Raw genomic sequence first — 15253 nt, 5'->3', positions numbered from 1 at the left:
TTTGACTACACAGAGAGAGAGAAAGTGAGAAAGCAAGCCACCAGGTCTGGGACTTGAACCATGGTCGGCCATGTGGGAATGTCCAGCACCTTAACCACCACACCATCCGCTGGTCCCTCTGACACAGTTTTCTCATATTGTCCTATAGTCATAATGCTGACCATGGAAACCAACTAACATTTGACCCAAAAGATGTGCTATGCCAAACAGACAGCTATCTTCCTAAAAACTTCCAACTAAGTACTGTAAGAGAGCCAATAGTACATGGGTGTTTTTGAGCTGGAAATAATCAGCTCTTTATTGAATTTGGAAAACCAAATTGCCAGCCCCTTACATCACAAAAGGATTGCTCTTCCCTGGAACCTACTCTGTAGAGGTTCATCCAGAGGCTGGCCCCTCCAAGGGATGCACCCTGGCTCCTCCATCTGGTCCTTCTACATACCAATCCAGCCCCTGACTAGCATGGACAGGGAGTGCCTGGAAGTCATTGAGGGCCTGAGGGAAGTGGCAAGTGAGGAAGGTTATGGGTGTGAGTTGGAGCAAAATTGCAGATGTTGCCTTCCGAGATCATCTGTGTGGGTCCTGGGATGAGCCTCCAACAGGATTTGAACCCAAAGAAATCTGGCTGTTTGACTTCTCACAGCAGGAGGTAGGCAATCCCTGTCAAAATTGGCCTGAAGTTTTCCTGGCACACTGAGATGGGAAGTTGTTTGGTTGCCCTAAACCCTGAGGTTGGTCTGTTCCTAAGAATCACAGCTACTGACATACACATCTCAACTATTCACCATGGTCCAGAAATGAGAAAACATAGTTATCCATCCAGATGAATGTGCACAGATGTTTCTGACTTCACTCTCACATGGAAAAGAATACTACTACTACTAATTGAATTTCTCTTTCCCATTTTGGGATATTTTGACTTAGTTTACTGGAACTTTTTCTGGCTGATATACAGCTGCAGTTTTGAAACCTCCCAAGAATGATCATTTGTAGTTGTTCTCTATAAACAGATGTGAGTATCATCTATTCTAGATTAGAGCCTTGCTACTCTGTGGATCAGCAGCACCAGCGGTACCTGGGAGCTTATTAGGAATCCAGAATCCCTGACCTCACCCAGACCTACTGCATCAGAATCTGCTTTGCAGTCAGCTCCTCAGGGGATTTGTGTGCACTAATCTAGAGGACCACATCCTTTGGCCGCTGCTCTGGCAACAGCCAGCTCGTCCTCCTCCTTCACCCCCAAAATTTCTTCAGGACAGAATCAATTTTCAACAGACATGAAAAGTGGCTTTGAAGAGGCGCAGACACAAATACATAAACACACTACCTAACTTAGCAAGAGCTCAATTAAGTCTGGGTAGGACTTTGCCTAGATGTGTGTTATTATGAGTTGAATTGTGTCCCCCAAAATGTATGTTGAAGTCCTAACCCCCAGTACCTCAGGATATGACCTTATGTGACAGTGCAGTCATGGCAGTTGTAATTACTTAAGATGACTCTATTCTGGAATAAGATGTGTGCTTAATCCAATGTCACTGGCATCCTTATAAGAGGAAGCAAGGAGAAGAGACACACAGGCAGAAGATAGCCATGTGATAATGGAGGCAGAGACTGGAATGATGCATCTACAAGCCAAGGAATGCCAAGGATTTCTGACAAACTACCAGAAATTAGAAGAGGCAATACAAGATTTCGTAAAGGTTGCAGAGGGAGTGTGGCCCTGCTGACAGCTTGAGTTTGAACTTCTATCCTCCAGAACTGTGAAACAATAAACTTATGTTATTTTAAGCCACCCAGCTTTGTTATAGCAGCCCTAGAAAACTAACATAGGTGTGGAGGGAACTTAATGAACTCACACTGTCTATGACAATTTCAGCTTCTTTCTTAGTCCCAAATGAGGGCTACAGTGTCTCCTGCAATGGGGTCCCTTCTTGATGATTCAGAGCTAAAGATTCTCTTAGCACTATTGCTCTCTCTGTGATAATATCACAAAAACAACTTCTCTAGCAATAAGAAGAGATGTCAAGAATTTAGAAGAGCTTTGTACAACCCTGTCCTACTCTGTTTTAAGCAGTATGGGAATGGAAGGAAATAAAATGTCCTTCACAACCTAACTCCCTGTTCTAAACTGGCTGAATTGATGAGTTGGAACACACAGAAATATCCCTCATTTTGCCTATTTTAAACTCTGTTCCTGAGGCAAGCAGGTGGCATGATGGTTAAGGTGCTGAATTCCCACATGGCCAATGGTGGTTTGAGTCCCAAACCTGGCAGCTTGTTTTCTCACTTTGTCTTACTCGCTTGTTCTCGCTTTCACTCATTAGCTCACTCTTGCTTTCTCTCTCTTGCACTCTCCCTCTCTGGTGAGCACATGTGCTGTATAGCAAATTAAAAAATAATAAATAAAATTAATTCTTAAAAAAATAAAAGACTTTGTTCCTCTTGCCATAGCAAAGGACCCTTAGCTGGTTTTGGCTTGTCCCATTGAATGCCACATCGAACTCTCTGTTGTTCTCTGGCAACATCACTGAAGCATTGTAACCTTGAATCTCCAGCTCAGAGGGGAAATGCTGCCCAGAGCCCTTTCTCAAGATACCAACTGTATGTTATTTATTTTCTCTTATCCCTCCCTGTGGCTTACCAAGCATTTCGAAAGATCTTTGAGCCAAAAAGAACCTCAGTAAACATCTGGTCCAACTGTCTTGCACATGATGAAATGGAAGTCCAGAAAGTTCAAATGCTGGGCAGCAAAGCCAATATTTAAAAAAAGAAATAAAGAGAAAGAGAAGAAAGAAAAGAAAAGAAAAGAAAAGAGAAAAGAGAAAAGAAAAGAAAAAAAGGCCATATAACTTCCATTCTCCACTAGCTTCATGGCCACAGTAAATATACTGCCTCAACCCTTTTTGATCTGAGGCAAGGTTTAGGAGACCACAACAACAACTAGAGTATAGCCTTTGAAGTTGAACAGACCTCAGTTTGAGTTCTCAATCGTCCACCTACGTGCTGGATGACCCTGAGCAACTTCTTGGTTTCTTCACTCCATTACAGCAAGGATACCACCACCTTACCTAAGACTGCTATGCTGATTGATGAAATAATGTATGGGAATTTCTGTATTGGCTGGGCCCTCTGTGGGGTGAGGAAACTTTCCCCAGAAGTCTCCCAGCAGGCTTTACTTTGTCTCACTGGCCAAACTTAGATCATGTTCCCATTTATTGAGAATGGGAATAACCTTAAGCCAACCAGGCTATCTGCTCCTGAAGATGTGGATGGAAGGGGGTCAGCTCCCTTTGTACTCATGGCTAGAAGAATGTATGGTTCTGTTAAAAAAGAAGGCAAAATGGATGCTGTACACACAAGAAGCAGTGAATTACAGTAAACGTCTTTCATTCATTATGTGTGTGTGTGTGTGTGTGTGTGTGTGTATGAGTGTTAGTGAAGATACTTCTGAAGAGTCTCATATAGCCCTCTGACAAAGTTTTAATGATAGCAACTGGGGAATTCTCTTCCCTCCCCCCATAGCATTTTACCCAAATAAAGTTTCCCAGCAGTCCTGCTGCAGCATCCCCCACCCCTCTGGGAAGTATGTCAACTCTTAGCTATTCATCCCCAATGACTCATCAAATACCTGGGCTGCCCACCCCCCAACAGTTGTACTGGAAGTGAATATCTAAGGACAAAATCATCCACATGAATAGTGCTTTCAAGTTTACAAAGCTCTTACACTTATCTCATGTGAGCCATTACATCTAAGAAAGAAGAGAAGTGGGAAGAGGTAGTTACTTGCTCAAAGTCCTCAGCTAATAAGGGGCAGTTTTATGTCTAGAGTAAGACCCCAAATGCGATGTGCTTTCTGCTACTCTGCATTGCCACAAGGAATCCTAAGTACAAATTCGACATATATGGCAGTTATGAGCAAAAAAGATAATAGGTGCCAACTGAATTATTGGGTTCTACAGCTCTAACCCCAGGACACCCATTCTTTTAAGATCCATCCATTTTCTAATCCAAAATCTTCCTAGTAGCATGGATGAAACCATCTTTAGTTCAAAGTAGAACTACTACTTTATTTAGCAAACATTTGTATAGCACTTGCCTTGTGCCAAGTATTATGCAATGTACTTTACAAATATTAATTCACTTAATCCTGTTTAGTTCTATCTGCTTAGAAAATTGTCAATGTCCTGAGGTTAAACATGTTTCACAAAAGCCTCATATGAATTATTCCATTGGCAATCCACCAAAGGATGAGATGCAAAAAAATTAAAAAGCAGTCCAGAATTTAGGGACAGATTAAACTTTCAGACAAAAAAACTGTTTCAGAGCTAGCATCTTTTGTCTCTTTTATTAGAAACAACTTATGTTCAAATGACCCATTCAGGGCAAACATATGTAAACAAATCACACTGTAGTCTGCAATTGCTTGAGGAAAAGTCTGGAAACTTATTCTAAACTTATTATAGTACATAATCCTTTGGCAGATTATAGTCTTCCTTAAAAGGCAAGGGCACATTCTGGTTCAACTTTAGGAGGGCCAAAGGGCATTGGTTGGTGCTGCTTTTCTGTCGACATTCTTAATCTTCCTGTTGGTATTTTAAAATAACAGGTCAGCCATGAAAATTACAAACTGTACTGTGTAAAAGTCCTGTGAAGTGCTGCCATTTGCAAAAAGGGCTTTCTGACAGCTGAGAAGTCATAATGTCTCCCTGCTTTTCATGTGACAGTAATTAGTATCTAAGCTCTGAAGTGTTTATTCCCACAGCCAAGAAGGCAATGTTTATAACAGGTTCCAGCCGTGAACCATTACCATTTGCAATATACAATCCCCATTTTCTTGTTTTTTTAATTTTTATTTATTTTTTAATTTATTTTCATTCTTTTATATATTCAATCACATTATTTAGCTTAGAGAGAACATAAGATATTTTCTTCCATTTAACAATTTGGGTTAACCCTTTTTTTTTTAAGAAGTTTTTCCTGTAGGGTGCATGCACTCACCAGAAAGACAGAGAAAGACAGAGAGACAGAAAGCGAGAAATCACCACCCCATCCCACCCCAGGGGGGATGGCCACACCACAATCCCTTCTCCTCCATTCTCCTCTCGGGATCTTGGGCAAGCACGCACATGTGCCCAGCGTGAGTTTAAGCCACCGGGTCCGGGACTTGAACCACATTGACTACATGGGAGTTCAGTGACATAACCATTACACTAACTAGGGGGGGGGAGTTAACCCTTTTAAGGAAAGTATGATCAATGGCCTCACATTCTTTCTAAAAGAAATCACAATTTTATAGACTTGATAAATAAATTATCAGTGGGTAGTTTTTTTTATTTTTTTTCTGTCTCTCTCTCAGTCTCACTCTCCTTTTTTAACTTAAAATTTGTTATAGATGTAGTAAACAAATAAAAATTACCGTTCCTCATTCTGTATTGAACTATAATAGAAGTTCTGTTGGATTTTATGAAATTTGGTTTATTTGAAACATGACACAGTTTGCTAGAAATGAACTTCTGTCGATTAAACAGGCTATTACGAATAGGCACTCCTCTATAAAATGTCAAGTGAAGAAAATTAACATCTTTCTCCTTCAAATTGTCTACACCAGTGTTTCTTAGTCTTTAGCATGCAAAGACTCTGATGGGTTATTAAAACAAATTCCTACACTGCCCCAAAGATTCTGATTCAGTAGCTTGAAGTTCTGTGGTTCTAATAAGCCCCCAGTTGCTACTGCTTCTTGTTTTGCAACCACCATTGGAGTAGCAGTAGCAACTGGACTGAAATCCCACCATTGCAAAATCCATTCCTGGGATAAAGAAATGTGCAAATAAATTATACTAATTCATATTATGAACTAGCACTATGAGTTTAACATTTAGTTCACTTTAGCAAACTTACTTTGCTGCCTTGCACTGTACCAGCTGAAAACATCAGTCTTGCCTTTAAGAAGCACATTCAATTTATACATGTGCATAGATAACAAGGCAAATTATAACAAGGCTGTACTGTGACAAATGCCAAAAATGAAGGACAAACTCCTACAAGAAGATCACATTCAAAGAGCACCTAAGTGGAGATGAATAACCAGGGAATGGTCAAAGCTGATAGAAAAAGTACTGTACATTTGTCACAGAGGGTTTTTTAAAAAAAATATATATATATATACACACACACACATATATGTGTATATATATAGATATGTATATACACACATATTTAAATTTACATTTAATTACTGTATATCTTTGCAATGTACAGCATAGTTTTCCCCAGCATGAATACAGTGCATATTATCAAGTCAAAGACATTACCATATATTATTATCAACAGATAAAATATATTTTCACTTTTGTGTCTATTAAATGTTTTTTTTATTCTTCCCTGATCCCCTCCTTCTCACCCCCTATATTCCATCCACTATTAGCCACCCACTCCTATACTGTCTCTAGTATCTACACTTACCCTCCATGCTATTATACTTACCAATATTTCAGTTTGGTATATAATGCAGGCATTTGGTATATATTGAGGGGGACATACAATGCCTGTCTTTCATAGTCTGTCTTACTTAGCATTAAATATTCCATATTTGTCCACCTCATATCAAATGTCAGGCTCTCATTTTTTAATAGCAGAATAGTATTCCATAGAGTAGATGTGCCACATTTTTTTCAATCCACTGGTCTATTCTTGGACATTTGTATTGATTCTATATCCTAACTATTGTGACTTATACTGCAATAAACATGGATGTGGAAGTGTTTTTCTGAGGATTTTCCTATCCTTTGGGTAGATACCTAAGAGTGGAATTACTGGGTCATATGGTAGTCCTATTTAAAGGTTTCTGAGGAACCTCTATGTTGTTCTCCACAGTGGTTGTACTTACATTCCCACCAATAGTGTAGGAGAGTTCCTTTTTTACCACAGCCTCGCCAGCACTTCTTACTCTCTCTCTCTTTTTTTTAATCTTAGCCATTCTGACTGGGATTAAGTAGTATCTCATTTTGGTTTTCTTTTGCATATCCCTTGTGATAAGAGGTATTAAGCATGTTTTTCATATGCTTTTTCTCTATTCATATGTCTTCCTTGCAGAGTTTCCTATTCAGCTCATTTTCCCATCTTTTAATTGGATTATGTTTTTTTCCAGATAAGCTGCTTGAGTTCCCTGTATATTCTAGTTATCAGTCCTTTTTCTGAGGCATAGTTGGCAAATATATTTTCCCACTCTGAGAGCTGTCACCTCAGTCTAATTATTGTTCCTTTTGCTGTGCAGAAGCTTTTTAGCCTGACATAGTCCCACTTGACTATTTTAATAATTATTTCCTGTGCTTTGGGTATCTTATTTAAGAAGTCTTTGCCCACTCCAGTATCTCCAAGAGTTTCCCTAGAGTTTTCATTTAATCTCTATCCTATAGGACAATCTTCTGAAGTTCATATGATTTTCTTCATTTGTATATGAACAAAAGAAAGTTGAGAGAGTTTAAATATTTTGCCAAAGTTACATTTAAAACAAATGAGTAAGATTTTAAATAGTGGAGCTAAAATGAAGGGCAAAAGAGAAAGGAAATTACAAAGTTCTGATAGTAACAAGAATAGACGTAGTTAAAAAAAAAAAAAAACTAGCATTTCTTCATCACTTTACAATGCCAGGCATTGTTCTAAGAACTTAATATACCTTACCTCATATAATATTGAAGCAATTCCATAAAATAAGTATTAATAATCCCTTTTATGGAGGAGAAAAACTGAGGCATAGAGAGGCTAAGTAACATGTCCAAGGTCACATAGCTAATATGAAGCTCTGCCAACATTAGAACCCAGGTCTCTTGGAGTTTTAGTAAAGATAAAAGGGTAAACTGTATGAGTAGAGTTTTGTTGCTGGAGATGAGGAGCAGGTGAGGTTAGAAAAGGGTCTTGACTATCTACCTATGAAAAGTTGGACTTGAATGATAAACAAAGGGGAATTAATGATAGTTATCTGTTTTAAATATGAGAGTGAAAAGATTAGAGATCTGTTCTAGAATGTTATCTCTGACAATATCTGGAATGGTTTAGAGGACCGAGAAGGCCAGGTCAATCAGTTGTGACTGCTAGATTTCACCTAAGAGCTGGAGCCAGAAGAGTGTGATAAGCCCCAGGTATGTATCAAATCACAGGAAGGTAGAAACAGGACTCCTGATCTGAGACTGCCCAAGTGGACCTACTGCAGAGAGGCCTCAGGAGCTACCTTATGAGTTAGGGACCTCAAAAAGACCTTAGAGAAGCTTGGAGTCCTTATGTTCAGGTGGCTCTTTAAAGTTTGGCATAAAGTTTTTATATAATCTCGTTTCATCTTAGAATAGGCCTGTGAAGTAGATATTATCTGCTATATTTCACAGACAAAGAAATAAAGGCTCAGAGGGTAAAAAGATTTGCCAAAGTTACAAAGTAAGGAAAGCTATAGCCAAGGAATAAAGCTCAGAGCTTATATTGTACTTCATTGGGGAAAAAAAATGGACACATTTCACAATTTGGCTGAGGCAGCCCTGGTGGTTCCCTATGGCAGCAGGTCATAGGGCCTTGCCAGCTGTTAGTTAAAAGAGGCTTCCAAGATCAAATAAGATTAGGTTAAATTAGGTTGTCACCTGCAGAGCTGCTCAAAGTCTCTGATGTATGTATGTAATACAAAGCTATTGAAAGCTTAGGGGAGCTATAGTATACACCATGTACCACATATAAAATATCGACATGTAAAAACTTAATTTCTTGCAGAATATATATTAATCAAAGGATATAGTTTGTGAAGTATTCCCCTATGAAAGTTATTCTCTACTGGACCAATGAGTAAATGCATTAAATGTCTTCAATGATTTTGTATGTGAGGCCTGATACTAGTCACAAGGAAATATAAATAGAAAAAGAAAGAAAGAAAGAAAGAAAGAAAGAAAGAAAGAAAGAAAGAAAGAAAGAAAGAAAGAAAGAAAGAAAAAGGAAGGAAGGAAGGAAGGAAGGAAGGAAGGAAGGAAGGAAGGAAAACAGGTATTCCCCACTGCCTGAACATATTATAGAAACTCTCACTGTCTAAACTCAGAAACCACATAGATTTGGGAAAGCAAGAAATATCCATATATACTTCTCTCAAATGAGATACATACACCTTCACTTGCTTGGAGAAGAAAGATAGGGTAAACCTTCATAAAAATACGTTATGCAATTATCCATCACTTAATGACAGGGATACTTTTGAGAAATGCATTTTTAGGTGATTTCATCATTGTGCAAACATCATAGAGTGTACTTAGATGAACCTAGATGGTCTAGCCTGCTATACACCTAGATTCTATGGTACAGCCTCTATGCTCCTTATGGAACCACATCACAGACCAAAACATCATTACGTGGCACACGACTGTATTCCTAATCACATAATAGTCATGACTGCTCAGTTGTCTGATGGCACCATCCCCACCCTTCTTCACTCACCTCTTTATTGGAGAAAGCTGTAAACCTGCAAACTACATTTCCCAGGCTCACTCGTTTCTTGGCCTCTGGTTAGGTTCTGCCAATGAAAGAGAATGGCAGGAGATTGGAAGGTGGAAGAAAAAGAGAAGACATTTTTTCTCTTGCTTCCAGTGGTATTTCTGACTCAGCAGATGGCTTTCTATGTTTCCAGCAGCTGTGGTGATAGGCAATTGCTGGCGGCTGCCAGTGACTGAACATTACAGTGATATTAGTAGATCTGACATCACAGGCAGCTACAAGCTCCAGGGGCCTTTGGTGCTGACAGGAGTGACAGAACTCCAAAAGCAGCAGCAGTGACCGATTTCAGTGTAGAATATACTCCCAGGCCCTGGTAGCATCGCTTCTTCCCTTTTGCTCCTCCATTGCTAGCCATGGCTCCTTCAATCCCTAGGGTGATTCCTGCAGTGACTGCTCTCTGGGTTATCTCTCTTTCTCCTTTTTGTTCCTTGTGCCTTGCCAACACTTTTGTTTTGTTTTGTTTTGTTTTGTTTTGTTTTGTTTTCGAAAAAGAGATTTTTGTTATAGGGTACATGTGATGGCTGGAGACACAGAGAGAAAAAGTGAGAAATCATTCCCCAGGGAGATGGCCATGCCGCAGTCCCTTTTTCTCCATTCTCCCCTCAGGATTTTGAGCATGCATACACATGTGCCCAGACTGAGTTTCAAGCCGCCAAGTCTGGAACTAGAACTGTGGTCAACCATGTGGAAGTTTAGCACCTTAACTATCATGCTACCTGCTTGCCACACCACTTTGTAAACAGTTTCTTCTACTAAATTCCCTCTGAAATACCTAGAATAGATTCTGTTTTTCCTGACTGACCACTGGCATACACTTGCACAACTGTTTTCTCAAGGCATTGCAATATTTACTTCAAACTATCTTACAGACGCCCTCCTAAATGTATAGAAGGATGATTGTGATTTCTTCTTCCTCACACCTGGCATCTGATTGTTTAGCCCAAAGCCGTTTCCAAAAACAGGAAATATATTTTCAATCTCTTGTTTCATCTTAAAACTTTATTTTCCTATAAAATATGCCTCATGACTGACTTGACATGAGGTTTATTATTTGATTTTGCTTACCCCAGCATGTCACCACATGTGCCTAGAGATGCAAATTTCTCAGTTTGAAAGGCAATAAATCCAAGTGCCGTCTGAGGCTATCACTTAGCAATAAGTGACCAAAGGACTAGCTTTTCTTAAAGAGTAAACTCAGGGAGGCGAAATGGAAAATATGTGGACTTTAGAGCCAGCCAGGCTGGATTCCAATCCTGAGAGACACTTAATAGTTGTGAGACTTAGAGCCAATTTCTTAACCTCTCTAAGTCTTTGTTTCCCTGTGTATATATTGGAGCTAGGAAATCTCTACCATACCAATTTGTTGTAAGGATTTACTAAAATATATATGAGACCTTCCAGAGGCTTAATTAAGGGTAAAATGCTATTGCAATTATCCACTCATGGACATTATAGCCATTTCGTGGTTGGCTCTCAAGCTCATCCTCTCTGTGGGCCTTTGGAATAAAAATGAAGCTAATACCCCCCTCCCATATCCATCAGTTAAAAAAAGGTTTTATAAAAATCTATAGGTGCTTCTCATCAGGAAGAGAATGGGACCCCTTGGTCAGGTGACTGACTTTTAGTCAGCCTTAATCTCACCTGATAGAGACCTGTTTTATAAAGGGGGGGAGGGGGGCGAGTCAATAGGAACACATCTGCAACCATTATTACTTATGCTGCCTCTTATTTGTTTTCTTAAATTCCAGAGTGCCAAATAATAACTGGAAATCAAAGCATAGCCTCTACTTAGTAGCTTATAATATGATTATACTTTTATGTAATTCTAATATGTGTTGATCCAATATTGACACTACCTTGGCTGTGCCACGTTTGAATCAAGGCAAAAACTTTAATAAAATGGGCAACCTGAGCTTAAAACAGTTGGGAGTGGGTGTACTTGGGGATTATTAATATTTTTTTCCTCCTTTGCCCCTAGGTGAAATTTATGTTATTATTAGAAGCTGTAATAGTCATAATAAGCAATAATGTCTGAAATGTCTGACTCCAAGATGGTATATTTCAAGAACATTTGCTTTGGAGTCTTTATGTTTGTGAGACAGATAATGTGGTTCCTCCGTGTTTGCATTGCTTCCTGTTATTCCTTTTCTTCTATTACACTCACAGTTATCTCTTCATCACTAAATGCTCACTAGGTTAGTCTCAATATGCTGTGTTTTAGATTTTAAATGAATGATAATAAGCCTGAGGAATCAGATTTTAGATCTCAAAGCTTCATTTTAAAAGTTTATGAAATAAACAGTAATGGAAGGGGGAAAGGAGGGTTTAGTAAACTTTAAAAATTACAGGGACTTACTTTGCAGAGCAGTAGAATTATTTTACAGATATGAATCAATTCTGTTTAAAGTACAATCATCATATCTACCTCAGCATTTCAGTAGTCCACAACTTAATTAATTAATTATGTTAATCAGCTTAGATACTACACAAGAAGATCCACTGATTTTATTTAAGAAATTAATAACTGTTGAACATCTACTATGTGCCTTTTACTTGTAAAAGGCAAAGGCTGATATGATTTTTGCCATTCTGGAACTCAGAGTCTAGTGGGGTAGGTAGGTCTAGTGGGTTCAATAGTGGCCCCCAGAAGATACATAGACCAAGAACTTTGAATTTAACCTTATTTGAAAGAAAGGTCTTCGCAGATAAAATAATGGCAAAGTTCTTGAGATAAGATCTTCTTGAATTAAGATGGGCCTACATCCAATGAGTATCTTTATAAAAGGAGACAAAAGAGGAAGAGTCAGGGGTATAGGGAAGAGGCCTTGTGAAGACCAAAGCAGAGACTGGAGTGATGCTGCCACAAGCCAAGGAATACCAGGAGTCACCATAAGCTGGAAGCAGCAAGGAAGGATTCTTCCATGGAGCCCTCAGAGGAAGCATAGCTTTGCTGACACCCTAATTTCAGACTTCTGGCCTTCAGGATAGTGAGAGAATAATTTTTGTTGTTTTAAGCCACAAAGTTTGTGATCATTTGTTATTACAACCCTAGGAAAAGGATATGGCAGATGCTAGTCCAAAAACCACAAAATAAAAGTAAAATTGCAACTATGCTAAAAAGTTGTAATTTTAAGTGGTGTAACAAAAGCAAGCACCACAGGGATTTGACCTCCTCAGGAAGATCCCAGAATGATCTGAGGGATGAAGAAGGAAAGGCTGAATGTTCTGGGCAGAGGGATTAGTCTATCCAAAGTCCCTGTAAAACAAGACTGCATGACTAATACCAGGGACTGAAAGAAGCACGAAGGTGGGGGAAGGCCACTGTCAAGATGACCTTGAGGTTTCAAGATGAGGTTGGGCTAACTCACCTGAGCAGACCTTGTTAGCCGCTTCAAGGATTTTGGACTATAAGATAAACAGAGAGGAAGGACTTTAACTATATTAAGTTCAGGGTATGATATAAGCGCATGTAATCCATGCAAGTAATGAAGTAGTGGCTAAAAAAGCTCCATTAAATAAGAATAACTAAAAATGACAGATACATACCTTTACCGCTTTATTCAAGGCATGCATTCATTCAGTCTCTCCATGTAGATACAAGATTTTTGCCTTTAAGTGTAGAAATCCATAAGGTGTTGTCTACAATTTTCCATTTCGATTTCCTTTAAGAAAGAACTAAAATACACTTGCAAACATTCTGGGTGCAGAATCCTCCTACAGTTTTATTTTCTGAGATCTTTTGCATATTTCTCACTCATATCTAATTGAACAGCAATTTTCATTATAGCAGGCTGCCTTTATTGAGTCTTCCCAAAGCATTCAACCTAATTTTCAAGAAAAGAAAAACCTCTCTGAAATATGAATGTGTTCATATTTCATAACTTACATAATACTTCATAAAATTATGTAATTATTTCAAAAACTGACAAAAACAGGTTGAGGATTCTTAGTAAACACACAGCTTCATAGGTAGAAACAAAAATACATGAGCAATGACCAACCAGTGTGCCATGGGCTTTGATTGTATATTTGGGGTTTTTTGTTTGTTTGTTTGTTTGTTTTTTGGAGAGGTATCTTTTTGCTATAGGGCACGCACGCTCGCCAGAAAGAGAGAGACAGAGAAATAGAAAGCGAGAAATCACCCCCCAGGGGGATGGTATTACCACAATCCCTTCTCCTCCATTCTCCTCTCAGGATCTTGGGCACGCACGCACACACGCCTGGTGTGAGTTTTAAGCACCCGGGTCCGGGACGCGAACCGCGGTCAACTACATGGGAGTCCAGCGACATAGCCATTACACTAACTGCTGGTCCCGATTGTATATTTTACAGAAGGAATAAATGGAAAGTACTAGTAAATTCAGCAAATTAAGTGGATGTCAGTCAACAGAATAAAATTGAATCTGGTTTTCAAGGCTAATGGTTTTAATGGATAAAAGAATTGACGGTTGCAGACCAATTAAGAAGCTAACCTAGCTGGTAATGGGAGATATTGGTAGCCTGGATTACAGTGGTTGTATATACTTTTAATAGAAAGATATGCCCAAATTTGAGAGCTACTTAGGCAATATCTTAGTCTGTTCTGGCTGCTATAATAAGTTATCATAGAGTGGGTGACTTATAAACAACAAACATTTATTTCTCACAGTTCTGGAGGTTGAGAAGTCCAAGATCAAGGTGTCAGCAGATTTTCTGTCTGGTGAAAACTGCTTCCTCATAGATGGCACATTTCCGCTAACAAGCCCCCTCTGGCTTCTTTTATAAGAGCACTAATCCCATTCATGATGGCTCCACCCTAATAATCTAATCATCCCAGAGGCCTTGCTTTTTAATATCATATTGAACATTAGGTTTCAACATATGAATTTTGGGGAGAAAACACATTCAGATCACAGCAGGAGGTAAAGCAAGCTGGTGCATCTGGTGAGAGACAGGGAAGGCTCAAAGATGACTCTAAGTTTCTGGTTGGTAAAACTGGATAATAGTATTATTTATTGAGTTAGGTTATGCTAGACTTAGACCAAGTTTAAGATGAGTTAGAGATATGTTGAATTTGAGGTACCTTTAATATCCAAAGGGGGTCCAGGAGCACAGAGGAGATAACTGGACTAAAATTTTATGTTAAAATGTTACCTCACCTAATTGTACATTAGCAATGATGGCAACTTTAAATCAGCAATAATCGTGCTTTGATTAGAACCTCATTAGCTGCAATATTGCCTCTGCACAAAAATTTCCATGGCAATCTTGGACCACATGAACACATTATAAAGCTGTACATTACGAATACTGAACAACCTGGAGAGAAACACACACATACACCATCCCACAGATAACAAACATTTTTAAAAAGAAAATATGATTTATTATGGTTTTTGACTACCCCTCATTAATTTTTTTAGAGGTTTTTGCTATAGGGCACGTGCTCTCACCAGAAAGACAGAGAGAGACAGAAAGCAAGAAATCACCCCCTGGGGGGGTGGCCACGCTGCAATCCCTTCTCGTCCATTCTCCTCTTGGGATCTTGGGCACGCACGTACACGCGCCTGGCATGAGTTTAAGCCACCGGGTCCAGGACACGAACCGCGGTCGACTACATGGGAGTCTAGCGACAAAGTCATTACACTAACTGCTGGTCCCTAATTCATTCAATCTTTAAAAAAATGTTTTTAAGATAGATACTGATATTACCATGTCCATTTCACAGATGAAGAAAATGAGCTACAGACAGATT

At 39.0% G+C, this 15253-nt stretch overlaps 2 pseudogenes; both read right to left on the bottom strand.

The window, feature by feature from the left end:
* The window catches only part of LOC102479678 (CWF19-like protein 2), a 76033-nt pseudogene extending 66159 nt beyond the window's left edge, over positions 1-9874 (bottom strand).
* Positions 9875-14628: 4754 nt separating this feature from the next.
* LOC114007497 (uncharacterized) lies at positions 14629-14753 on the bottom strand (annotated as a pseudogene).
* Positions 14754-15253: the final 500 nt, after the last annotated feature.

Source organism: Tupaia chinensis, unplaced genomic scaffold (assembly GCF_000334495.1).
Source record: "Tupaia chinensis unplaced genomic scaffold, TupChi_1.0 Scaffold000184_1, whole genome shotgun sequence".
NCBI classification, from domain to species: domain Eukaryota; kingdom Metazoa; phylum Chordata; class Mammalia; order Scandentia; family Tupaiidae; genus Tupaia; species Tupaia belangeri.
Note: the sequence above shows the minus strand (reverse complement) of the source record. Positions and strands in the feature narration are given on the sequence as shown.